Genomic DNA, 12,500 nt, shown 5'->3' on the forward strand with positions numbered 1-12,500 from the left:
CTCTGAGTTCGTAATTACTCTGTCTAACTTGAAATAGTCTCTGGATACAGTCTGGAAGCATCTTATTTTTTACTTTATACATTACTTGTGCCATTTTGAAGTCCACCAATTCTTTAAATTTGAGATCATAGGTGTTTATAAATAATTTGTTAGTTGGTTCTTGATAGGCAGCTCTGTTTATAATTCGTATAGCTCTTTTCTGTAGTAAATAAATTGGATTTGTGATTGTTTTGTATGTGTTTCCCCACACTTCCACACAGTAAGTTATGTATGGAACTATTAGAGAACGGTACAATATGTGTAATGAATTTGGATTAAGTATGTCTTTTGTTTTATGCAGTATTGCAATAGACTTTGATATTTTAGTCTTTAAGTAGTTTATGTGTGTTTTCCAACATAGTTTGTGGTCTATAACAACTCCCAAAATGTGTTTTCATAAACTCTTTCAATTTCAACATTATCTATCTTGATATGTACTTGACTATTAATTTTTCGATTTCCAAATATCATAAGTTTAGTTTTTTCTAAGTTCAATGACAACTTGTTTGTGTCAAACCATCGTTTTATAGTTTTTAGTTCAGTTTCCACTGTATCCAGAAGCTGCTCCAAATCTTTGCCAGAACAAAATACATTTGTATCGTCTGCAAACAAAACAAAATTTAACAACCTGGACACATTGCAAATATCATTGATGTACAAAATAAACAGCTTTGGACCCAGCACTGAACCTTGTGGGACCCCACATGTGACCCTTAGCAGTTCAGATTTATCATTGTTTATTTGTACATACTGGTGTCTATTATCAAGATAGTTTCTAATCCATAAATTTGCTATCCCTCTAATGACATATCTATCAAGTTTTCTTATTAATAATCTAGGCAAGGCAAGTTTATTTGTATAGCACATTTCATACAACAGGGGCAATTCAAAGTGCTTTACATGCATTATTTAAAAATACAGCAAGAGGAGCATAAGAAAATAAAATTACAATGAAAAAAATACAATGAAAATAAGAAGTAAATAGATAAAACATTTAAAAAGACAATAGTTAATGGAAAAAAGACATTGATAGAAGTGTTTGTGTTTATTCATAACTGGTGCAAAACATGAAGGTTTTTAGCTTAGATTTAAATATTTGAAGGGTTTGGGCCTGTTTGATTTCTTCAGGGAGTTTGTTCCAGGAGCATGCAGCAGCGTGACTGAAAGCTGCTGCACCGTGTTTTGTTTTTACTCTTGGAATTATTAGCTGATTTGTCTCAGCTGACCTTAGGGACCTTGCAGGAATATAGGGTGGGAGGAGATCTGATATGTATTTTGGTCCAAGACCATTTTGTGATTTGTATGTAATTAGGAGGATTTTGAATTCAATTCTCTGAGAGACTGGTAGCCAGTGCAGGGATCTCAGGATTGGTGTAATGTGTTCAAATGTCTTTGTTTTTGTTAGGACCCTAGCAGCGGCGTTTTGGATGAGCTGCAATTTACGAACAGCTCCTTTAGATAGGCCTGTTAGTAGACCATTACAATAATCAAGTCTACTCGAAACAAATGCATGGATGAGTGTTTCAAGGTCTTGCTTGGACATGAAACCTCTCATTCTTGTTATGTTTTTCAGGTGATAGTAGGCTGATTTAGTTATTGAGTTTATGTGGCTGTTGAAGTTTAGATCGGAGTCTAGAATTACACCAAGATTTCTGACCTGTTTTTTACTGTGAAGAGAGAGAGAATCAAGTTTTGCACTGACTTTCTATCTTTTGTCAGGTGCACCGAATACAATTATCTCTCTTTTGTCCTTGTTTAGTTGGAGGAAGTTTTGTGTCATCCAGGCGTTTATTTGCTCAATGCAATTACAGAGATTGTCAATGGGACTATAGTCGTTCGGTGAGAGGGCTATGTAGATTTGAGTGTCATCCGCATAGTTGTGGTAGGTAATTTTGTTCTTTTTTATGATGTGTCCCAATGGAAGCATGTAGAGATTGAATAGAAGGGGGCCAAGGATTGACCCTTGGGGAACCCCACATGTCATTTTAATTTGGTCAGATACAAAGTTGCCAATGGAGACATAGTAGCTTCTGTCCTGTAGGTAGGTTTTTAGTCTATCTATTAGAATGTCATGGTCTACAGTGTCAAAGGCAGCACTAAGATCTAGTAGTACCAAAACTGAGATTTTTCCGGAGTCTGTGTTTACGCGAATGTCATTAAGGACCTTAATAAGGGCCGTTTCAGTGCTATGTAGGGGGCGAAAGCCTGATTGAAAGTCATCAAAGAGATCATTTAGGGTCAAATAATTGCTAAGTTGTTCGTAGGCAACCATTTCAATAATGTTTCCTGTACAGGGAAGGTTTGATATGGGTCTGTAGTTGTTTAGTACAAATGGGTCTAGGCCGTTCTTTTTTAGTAGAGGCTTAATAACTGCAGTTTTCAGGGCTTCAGGGAAGATTCCTGATGAAAGGGAGGTGTTAATAGTTAGCCTGCCATGCAGCTAAATATGTTTTAAAAAAAGCTTGTTGGCAGGACATCAAGGGCACAGGTGGATGGTTTAAGACGTGACATGATTTTATCTAGGGTCTTGTAATCAATGGTGTTAAATTGTGACATGGTTGTTATGTCCGCCCTATTTGGGGTTGTTAATGGGGACATGTTTTTCATGCCTGACACAGAAGACCTAATGCATTGTCTAATGGTTTCTATTTTATTGTTAAAAAAGGATGCAAGCTCATTGCATTTACTAGTTGAGTGAAATTCCTGAGCAATGGGTGTTGGGGGATTTGTTAGTCTGTCAACAGTTCTGAAAAGGATGCGGGCATTATTGATCTATGATCAATAGTATCAAATGCCTTCTTTAGATCTATGAATATCCCTACAGTATAATCTTTACTTTCAATTTTTGTGGATATTTTTTGAATCAATTCCATCACTGCCATTGTAGTGGATCGATTTGCTCTAAATCCAAATTGATGGTCACTCAGTAGGTTTTGTTTTTCTATAAAATCGTCCAGTCTTACTACAAAAAGTTTTTCTAATATTTTTGAAAACTGAGGAAGGAGAGAAATTGGTCTATAGTTGGAAAACTGTGCTTGTTTCCATTTTTGTAGATAGGAATGACCTTTGCTATTTTCATTTGGTTGGGAAATATGCCGGTTTGAAATGATTGATTACAGATATGAGTCAGTGGCTTTGCAATATATTCTATAATATTTTTTACTAGTCTCATATCTATGTCATTACAATCTGTAGATTTTTTATTCTTAAATTTGGTTGCCACATCAATCAGCTCCTTCTCTTCAATTTTCTTCAGACATATGGTGTTGGTGTTTATATCAATAATATCTTCGTCTACACCGTCCTTCGTTATTGGGTCCACAATTTCATTTGCTAAGTTATAGCCAACATTGACAAAGTAATCATTAAACTCATCGACAATCTCTTTTGGTTTAGTTATGTTTAGTTTATCTTTATTAAAGTAATTTGGATAGTCAGATTTTTTTGTACCCTTTTTATTTATGCTGTTTAGCACTTTCCATGTACCTTGTGTATTACTTCTGTGTTGTTCCAATAGTTTATTATAATATTCCTTTTTATTGTATCTCATTATACTAGTTAATTTATTTCTGTAAGTTTTGTATTTATTTTCTGCTACCTTTGATCTGTCCTTTAAGAACTGTTTATATAGTATATTTTTCTTTTTGCATGCATTTTCTAGTCCTCTCGTAATCCAGGGCTTGTCTTCATATTTGTGTTTTCTCTGTTTTTGTAGTGGACAGTGTACATCATACAAGGTGAAAAATGTGGAGAGAAATTCATCATAAGCTTTGTTTGGATTATTGTTTGAAATGACCCTATGCCAGCTTTCTGAGTTTCGGAATTTCTATGAGTTTTAATCTTGGTACAGTTCTGTATGGTTGCAAAAACAGGAAGGTGGTCACTTATGTCATTTAATAGCATTCCACTTACTATTTTACTCCCAATTTCATTGGTAAAAATGTTATCTATTAAAGTAGCACTGTTACTTGTTATTCTAGTTGGTTTTAAGATTGTAGGAAATAGACTTATACTGTGCCCTGTGTCCATGAAGTCTCTAATTTGTTTGTGTTCATTTGGGTTCAACAAATCTATATTTAAGTCCCCTCATACAAAGACCATCTTTCTGTCATTTAGTTTATCATACATATCAATCATCATATCTTTGAATGTGTCAAGACAGGATCCTGGAGTTCTATATACACAGCTTATTAGTATGCTCTTAGATTTCTCCATATTTATTTCTACAGTGACACAATCCATGATGTTTTCTATTGTTATTGACATATTTTTTTACTATTTTACAGTCAAAGTCATTATTTACATACAAGGCAACTCCTCCTCCCTTCTTGTTTGTTCTGTTGGTGGTAAATAGTTCATAGTCCTCAAGTTCCACATCGGCTTCTTTCTCTTTACTGAGCCATGTCTCCGATACAGCAATGATGCTGAACTTGGTGAACTGTCTCAAATAGTCCTTAGTTTTCGTAAAGTTTCTATAAAGACTTCTACTGTTGAAGTGTATTATTGATAAGTTACCATCCATTATTATATTACTTTTGAATTGTTCCTCTGTGTAGTATTCACAGTTGCAGTTATTATTGTTGTAGAAGTGGTTCTCTGGGTCGATGTTGTTCTCAATGTCATTGTCTGTTCAAGTATTCCATCTCAAATTTGAAAAATTGGTCATAGATGCCACTGTCGGTATTTAACTCAAAAAGATTGAACACTAGAGAATCTATTGCCGAGGGGACAGTCCCCCCATCATTTGTGAGATGTAAGTCACTGGTAGACATCAAGTGCAGTTAGTTGTTTGCGTTGAAAATAATTGGTAGAAGTAGAAAAAATTAAGAATACATTAGTTAGTTGATTGTCTACCTGGATGTTGTACTCTGTAGAGTAGGGGCCAGTAGGCCTAATTCCAACCAGAAACAGGTTATCTTCATTGGCAGGCTCAGTCGTTCGCTGGTAAACAATTACTTCACAGTAGACCACTTGAAGTCCAGCAGGTCTATGTTTGTCCATTTGCATGTTGGTCATCTTACTGTAATCCATATGTTGAGTCATCTGTATTGGTCCAGGTCTTTTAGATCTCTCACCATCAGCGCTTTAGCCTCTTCATGTGCTCCGTTCAACCTAATCCATACTTTACAGTTCCTTGTCCATGTTGCTTGGATCTTGTTTTGTTTTTTCATGATTCGTGCATTTCTTGCGATGTCGGCATTTTTTCTGGTGAGGTGCTCGTTCAGGTAAACACCCGTGCCCCTCAGCTTTCTGGCCTGCTTCAGGAGTTCGATTTTGTGTTTCCTGTTACCAAACCGAATTATGATTCTCGGCTCATCTTTGATGTTTCTTCGGGGGAGAGGGTGGCAAGCCACGATGTTGTTGCTTTGGAGGTCCATGTCTTTGCTTTCGAAGAATTGTATGACCTGGTTTTCCAGCGAGTTCAGTTCGCTTGGTGGGGAATCCTCATCCTGTTTGTTGTTGGCCGCGGCCGCGGCATAGGATCGTCGGGATGTTTTTAATCCGCTGATAATCAAGTCTCCTAAACGTGAGTACTGTTCCATGTCATCCACTCTTCGTTCAAGAACTTCAATCCTCTCGTCTTGTTGTTTGATTATGGTTTTTAGCTGACGCACCTCTCCCATTAGCTCAAGTAGAGTGGATTGTTGCTTTACTACTGTGCTGATCTCTTGAGACATGAAGTTCAACGATTTTTTGATCTCGTCTAAATCTTCATCGTGCGTTGTAGTTTGCACTTTTTTAGGAGCCATTTCGCTTTCAAATTAAGCGAGATGGGTTAGGGTTAGGATTAGTGTTTGATAACCTTCCACTTCAACCCGAGACGTGCGGTTTGACGTGCGTCTGCTAGGCTATTTGAGTGGAAATGGAAACACATTGTCACAGTGGGTAGGTTTGGTAACATTTCAACGTTGTTGAAAATCACAACAGAAGCTCACTAGTCAAGCCAAAACACTGCAACGCAATGGATTCTGTGAGTAATCCCCACTAGTTCCTATCCCCCTAGTTAACTATAACACTACTTTACATTGTTAGCAGGTTCACAAAACAAGCTGTGTTAGTTGACTAGCGAGTGTGTCAACAACACTGAAATGTATTTACATTTTTCGAAAGAAAAGTCTGAACATTAAAACGGACCAATTGCGGACCAATTGACCATACCATGTCACATGGAAGGGGACGCTCCACCGTGTTGTATGGATGCTTATCAGAGTTGCTGTATCACTCCAGTGTTTCCCCTACCATTGCCTTGGGGCGGAACCCCCTGCCCCCCCAAGAAAGAGGAATTATTACGGACGTAGACAAGCGTCAAACATAGACAAGCAGGCTAAAATATCCGCTTTTTTAAACGCACCCAACCCGAATCTGGCGAGTGGCAAGCCCATGGGCTCGTTGGTAACGTTAGTCCGCCAGTAGTCTCGCATAGCCAAACCTATCTCTCCACACTTCGCTTAGCCAGACCTATCTCCACACTTCACATAGCCAAACCTATCTCCACACTTCGCTTAGCCAGACCTATCTCCACACTTCACATAGCCAGACCTATCTCTCCACACTTCGCTTCGCGCTGGACACACTCGCGTACAAGATCGTGCGTGAGTGTGCGCGCGACGCGAGAGAGTTTTTGCCGGGTGAGATGTCTGCAGAAAGTAAGCAAGTTGAAACGTTATCAAATATAATTGCTGAGTGTTCTAACAGAGCAAGTTGGTTCAAATTGGTCGTTATTATTGTGACTAGAAAGTGTCTGATTATAGTTCCATGGTGTGTAAAATAGTGTCAAAGAACTAGCAAGCTAACTAGCTCAGAGGTGATTAGATGAGCTAGTCACTAGCACACATGCCAGCTAAAGAGCTAACTGGATGCACTTTATTCTTTTACTTAAAGTAGATATACTATCTTTCTTATTCTGCTAGAATTGGGCTTCGTGGTAATACCATTATGGCATATTTACAGTACATGGACAGTGGATTGAAGCATTGGAAATGTCTGTTTTTATAGTTGGACATACGCTTTTTTTCAGGTGAGAGAGTAAAGTCAAAATGACATTATCTGACTGCATTGCCCACAGCAATCCAATATTCAATTATAATTATGTTATGAATTGATATGGATCAATTTATACCTCTTATTAGATTATAAATACTCTGGTTGTTATGTTTGCCTTTTGGTTGACAGCAAAAGAGGGAGAGAGGAGGATAGAGAGGGAGAGAAGGAGAGAGAGCAGGATGGTGTCGGCACACCAGAGAGAGAGAGAGCAAGAACCAGGTGAGAAAGTGGACGGGTAGTCAAGACCACATAAGTAAGTAGCCTTGAGAACCGATGGTTCTCGAGCCTAACGGCCCATAGGGCAGGAGCCTATCTCCTGTTTCCGTAGCGTGAGGCGGCTTAATGTACAAGTTAGTACACCCCCTGGACATGACGCTGGTATGAGGCAGGGTCTTACCCCCTGGGGGGGGGGGGGGGGGGGTGTCCATGCCACGGTCCATGCCACCCCCCCAAGGCAGCAAACCTAGGGGAAACACTGCACTCGACACACCACAGGCCAACAATCACTCAGTCACTCAATTCCATTTCGCTGTTGAGGTCAGTTTTCTGTTATACCAGGAAACAAATAATGTATTAGAAGGAAGGAGAGGTTAAGAATGAGTGTTGCCCTGCTCAGGCACAGTTGGGTGTGTGTAAATTACATACGCAATAGTGATCATACCTCCGTTTTATATGTATTTATCATAATATTTTTCACATTAATTTAACAGCAAGTCAACTCGTATTATGCTTACCATCACCAAGTTCGCTCGCCAACTAAAGCACTTGATTACCGTTGATATAAACATACTATACTAGTCCAAAAGCACAGTTGAAGCGAGGCAGTGACTGGAAGTGCCACTGATGCGCACTGCGTAAACATATCACACATGTACATTTGATAAGTAATCTAGCTAAGTAAGTAAGATAGTTAACTATGATTGGAAATGAAGTAGTATCAGTTGTGGAATTATATTTAGTAGTAGCGATATTCGGGGTCTGGGGCAGTTTTTATGCACTCTGCGCTGCGGGCTCTCTCCCTGCTGACTGTGCGATACACCGTATCAGGTAAATTCCATGGAATCCACTGGGAAGGCTCGTCTGTGCGAAAGGGGTTTTAGAGACACTGAGGCAAGCTGTTGCTCAGAGAGTGAGTGAGTGAGTGGGGAGGGAGGGAGGGAGGGAGGGAGGGAGGGAGGGAGGGAGGGAGGGAGGGGGAGCCGGAGGGTGTGTATGTGTGTGTGTGTGTGTGTGTGTGTGTGTGTGTGTGTGTGTGTGTGTTCGGAGAGTGCTGATAGCTCAAGTGATGTGAGAACAACAAAGTAACAGCGCTGGCCCAAACCTCTCCCTCAAGATGAGTTTTTTCTTGTTTGTTCACTCTCCAGTCACTGTATTAAGATTTATTTTATGAAAGAAAAGCAAACTTTTTCCCATTTCACCCCTTGCCCAATTCCACATGCGAGGCAGGAGCTGATCTGTCTGCTGAAACTAAAATATGATGTTATGATGTATTGAAATACATAGATCACTTTACACTCAGGGTAACACAATCACAACTCTTTCTATAATGGCTCGTGGAAGTGGTAGGTGTAACCGTGTATCATCCTGGTGGAGGTGTCTGATACCATTCCTCATTCTGTTCCATGCATTACAATGAGCCCTATTATTTCTACCTCCACCAGCCTCCCCTGGCCTTCTCCCTACTACAGCGTACTGAGTCTAGGGGACTCGTCGGATTTGAGCTTGATTTGAGTACAGTTGGTATCACTTCTTTCTAAAAATGGCCCTTTTCCTCCAGTCAAACCAGTCAAACAGGAAAGGGGAAATCCCTGAAAACCGACCAGGATGTGTGTGTGTGTGTGTGTGTGTGTGTGTGTGTGCCCCTGTGTGTGTGTGTGTGTGTGTGTGTGTGTGTGTGTGTGTGTGTGTGTGTGTGTGTGTCAGCAGAGGCAGTCAGAGATCTAATTAATGGTCTGCGTGGCAGTGGCAGTACCATTGATTTTATGTTTGGGTGAATGGAGGTATTTCACTACCACCAGACCTGGGTACAGGCAGGAGTGCTGACCGGCATGCACGTACACACACACACACACACACACACACACACACACACACACACACACACACACACACACACACACACACACACACACACACACACACACACACACACACACACACACACACACACACACACACACACACACACACACACACACACACACACACACACACACACACACACACACACACACACACACACACACACACACACACACACACACACACACACACACACACACACACACACACACACACACACACACACACACACACACACACACACACACACACACACACACACACACACACACACACACACACACACACACACACACACACACACACACACACACACACACACACACACACACACACACACACACACACACACACACACACACACACACACACACACACACACACACACACACACACACACACACACACACACACACACACACACACACACACACACACACACACACACACACACACACACACACACACACACACACACACACACACACACACACACACACACACACACACACACACACACACACACACACACACACACACACACACACACACACACACACACACACACACACACACACACACACACACACACACACACACACACACACACACACACACACACACACACACACACACACACACACACACACACACACACACACACACACACACACACACACACACACACACACACACACACACACACACACACACACACACACACACACACACACACACACACACACACACACACACACACACACACACACACACACACACACACACACACACACACACACACACACACACACACACACACACACACACACACACACACACACACACACACACACACACACACACACACACACACACACACACACACACACACACACACACACACACACACACACACACACACACACACACACACACACACACACACACACACACACACACACACACACACACACAGACAGCTGAGTGTGCTTCTACCTCCAGGTAATAAAGGAGGTCATCACTTGTGCCCTGCCGCAGCAGTAAATCGAGAGAGCAGTTACAGGCCCAGATTTACACCTTACACATTAGATAGATAGAGAGAGAGATAGAAGAGAGAGAGAGAGAGAGAGAGAGAGAGAGATAGAGAGAGAGAATACGTAATCAAGCAAGTAGCCATTGGGCTCTATTTGAACAGTGTAAGAAATAGTCTTAGCTAAGTGGCCTGGGCGCTAGGGGGAGTGTCTGTAAATTCAGTTGTGTTTTCAAGGCCAGAACTTGTCTACGCACCTTGTCTACACACCCGGCCTGCTCATTGTGATGAACACACCTCTATGACGCTACTTCGCCCACCTGAGCTCAGACGAGACAGAGCACCAGCTCGGTGGTCATTTCATCCGTTACCACCCACACAAATTGCCAATACGCCTGTGTTTGGACCTGTGTCGCACTAGTCTGGAGCGTGTATGTGTGTGTGTGTGTGTGTGTGTGAGAGAGAGAGAGAGAATGATTGCAAGAGCGTGAGAGAGAGAGAGAGGTCTGTGATGAGAATTGAGTGTGATTCTCCTCTGAGAGAATTGAGAGTCTCTCTGGCCTCCATTCATCATCATCTCCTGTGTCAGTGTCAGGAAGCGATGATTCTCAGAGATGAGCTTGTGTGTGTGTGTGTGTGTGTGTGTGTGTGCGCGCGCATGCTTTTCCAACTATGTCCCATAGCGCAGTCCTGCCACACACTCAATAACTCAAATTGATACAAAGCGTGGTCAGTACAAGAGTCCATTAGGGGAGAAATAACTATGCTCTCTTTCTCTATACCACAGTGTAAGAGGACGTTTATGAGTCCAGAGAGATGTGTGTGTGTGTGTGTGTGTGTGTGTATGTCTGTACGCATGTGTGTTTATGTGTGTATTGAGACAAGTATACATATAATAATAATAACTTTATTTTTATAGCGCTTTTCATGCAAATGTTGCAGCTCAAAGTGCTCCAATCATTATATAATCATAATTTAATGATTTAGTCATTTAAAGGCAATATTAAAAAGATGGGTTTTTAGTCTTGACTTGAACATATTTGTTGAGGTTGCATCCCTAATGTAAACTGGCAGTGCATTCCACAATTTGGGTGCATAAAATGAGAATGCAGCCTCACCAAATCTCTTCGTTTGTACATGTGGTACACAGAGAAAACCAGCGTCAGAAGACCTGAGAGCTGTATTGGGCTGATATGCTAGTAAAAGGTCTTTCAGATATTCTGGTGCTGTGCCAGTGAGAGCTTTATAAACAAGCAGAAGGATCTTGAAATCTATTCTGAACTTAACAGGAAGCCAGTGTAGAGTCTCTAAAATAGGAGTTATATGAGCTCTTCTGCTTGTTGTGATTAAAACTCTCGCTGCTGCATTTTGGACTAATTGCAGCTGGCCAATAGCTTTCTTCGGAAGACCAGAAAGGAGACTGTTACAATAGTCCAAATGGGTAATAACAAAAGCATGCATTAACACTTCTGCATCAGCTTGCTGGAGAAAATGTCTAACTTTTAGTGATAGATTTGATGTGAGGCTCAAAGCTTAAGTCAGAATCTTATAATCATATCTAGATTCTTAGCTTCATGTTTGCAGTTTAAAACCAAAGTTCCCATGGTATTCGACAATTTGTCTTTTTGTGGTTTTGGTCCAATTACAATAATCTCAGTTTTGTCCTGATTTAGTTCTAGAAAACTTTGGGACATCCAAAGTTTTATGTCTCAGAGACAGTTCTTCAGCGAGCTGAGTGCATGTGAATTATCAGGCAATACTGATATATACAGCTGAGTATCATCAGCATAACTATGAAAACTTACACCATGTTTTCTGATGATTCCACCTAATGCGATCATGTACAGGGAGAAGAGCAAGGGACCAAGAATAGACCCCTGAGGGACCCCACATGTGATGTCAACATTATCAGAAACAGAGTCTCCCAGGACAACAGAGAAATGCCTACGAGCTAGATAAGATTTAAACCACTCTAATACAAGTCCTGAGAGACCAACACAGTTTTCTAAATGATGTAATAGAATACTGTGATCTACTGTATCAAAAGCAGCACTCAAATCTAACAAGACAAGAACTGATACACCACCAGCATCTATGATAAGTCTGAGATTGTGTACAACCTTTACTAATGCAGTCTCAGTACTGTGGTTAGAACGAAAACCTGATTGAAACTTCTCAAATAAAATATTTTTGCTAAGAAAATCAGTAAGTTGTCTGAAAAGAGGATTTTAGAAATTAAAGTTTTGATATTGGTCTGAAATTTCCAAGAACAGAATTATCTTGCTTTCCTTTCTTAAGTAGTATT

At 40.7% G+C, this 12,500-nt stretch overlaps 1 protein-coding gene across 1 annotated transcript in view; it reads left to right on the forward strand.

Moving 5' to 3' along the window:
- plcb1l (phospholipase C beta 1-like) overlaps nucleotides 1-12,500 on the forward strand; it is a gene marked incomplete at both ends in the record, with an annotated part of 147,655 nt that overhangs the window by 6,474 nt on the left and 128,681 nt on the right. The window lies entirely within an intron of this gene.

The sequence above is a fragment of the Nansenia antarctica genome (genome assembly GCF_963989245.1).
Source record: "Nansenia antarctica genome assembly, chromosome: 1".
Classification (NCBI taxonomy): domain Eukaryota; kingdom Metazoa; phylum Chordata; class Actinopteri; order Argentiniformes; family Microstomatidae; genus Nansenia; species Nansenia antarctica.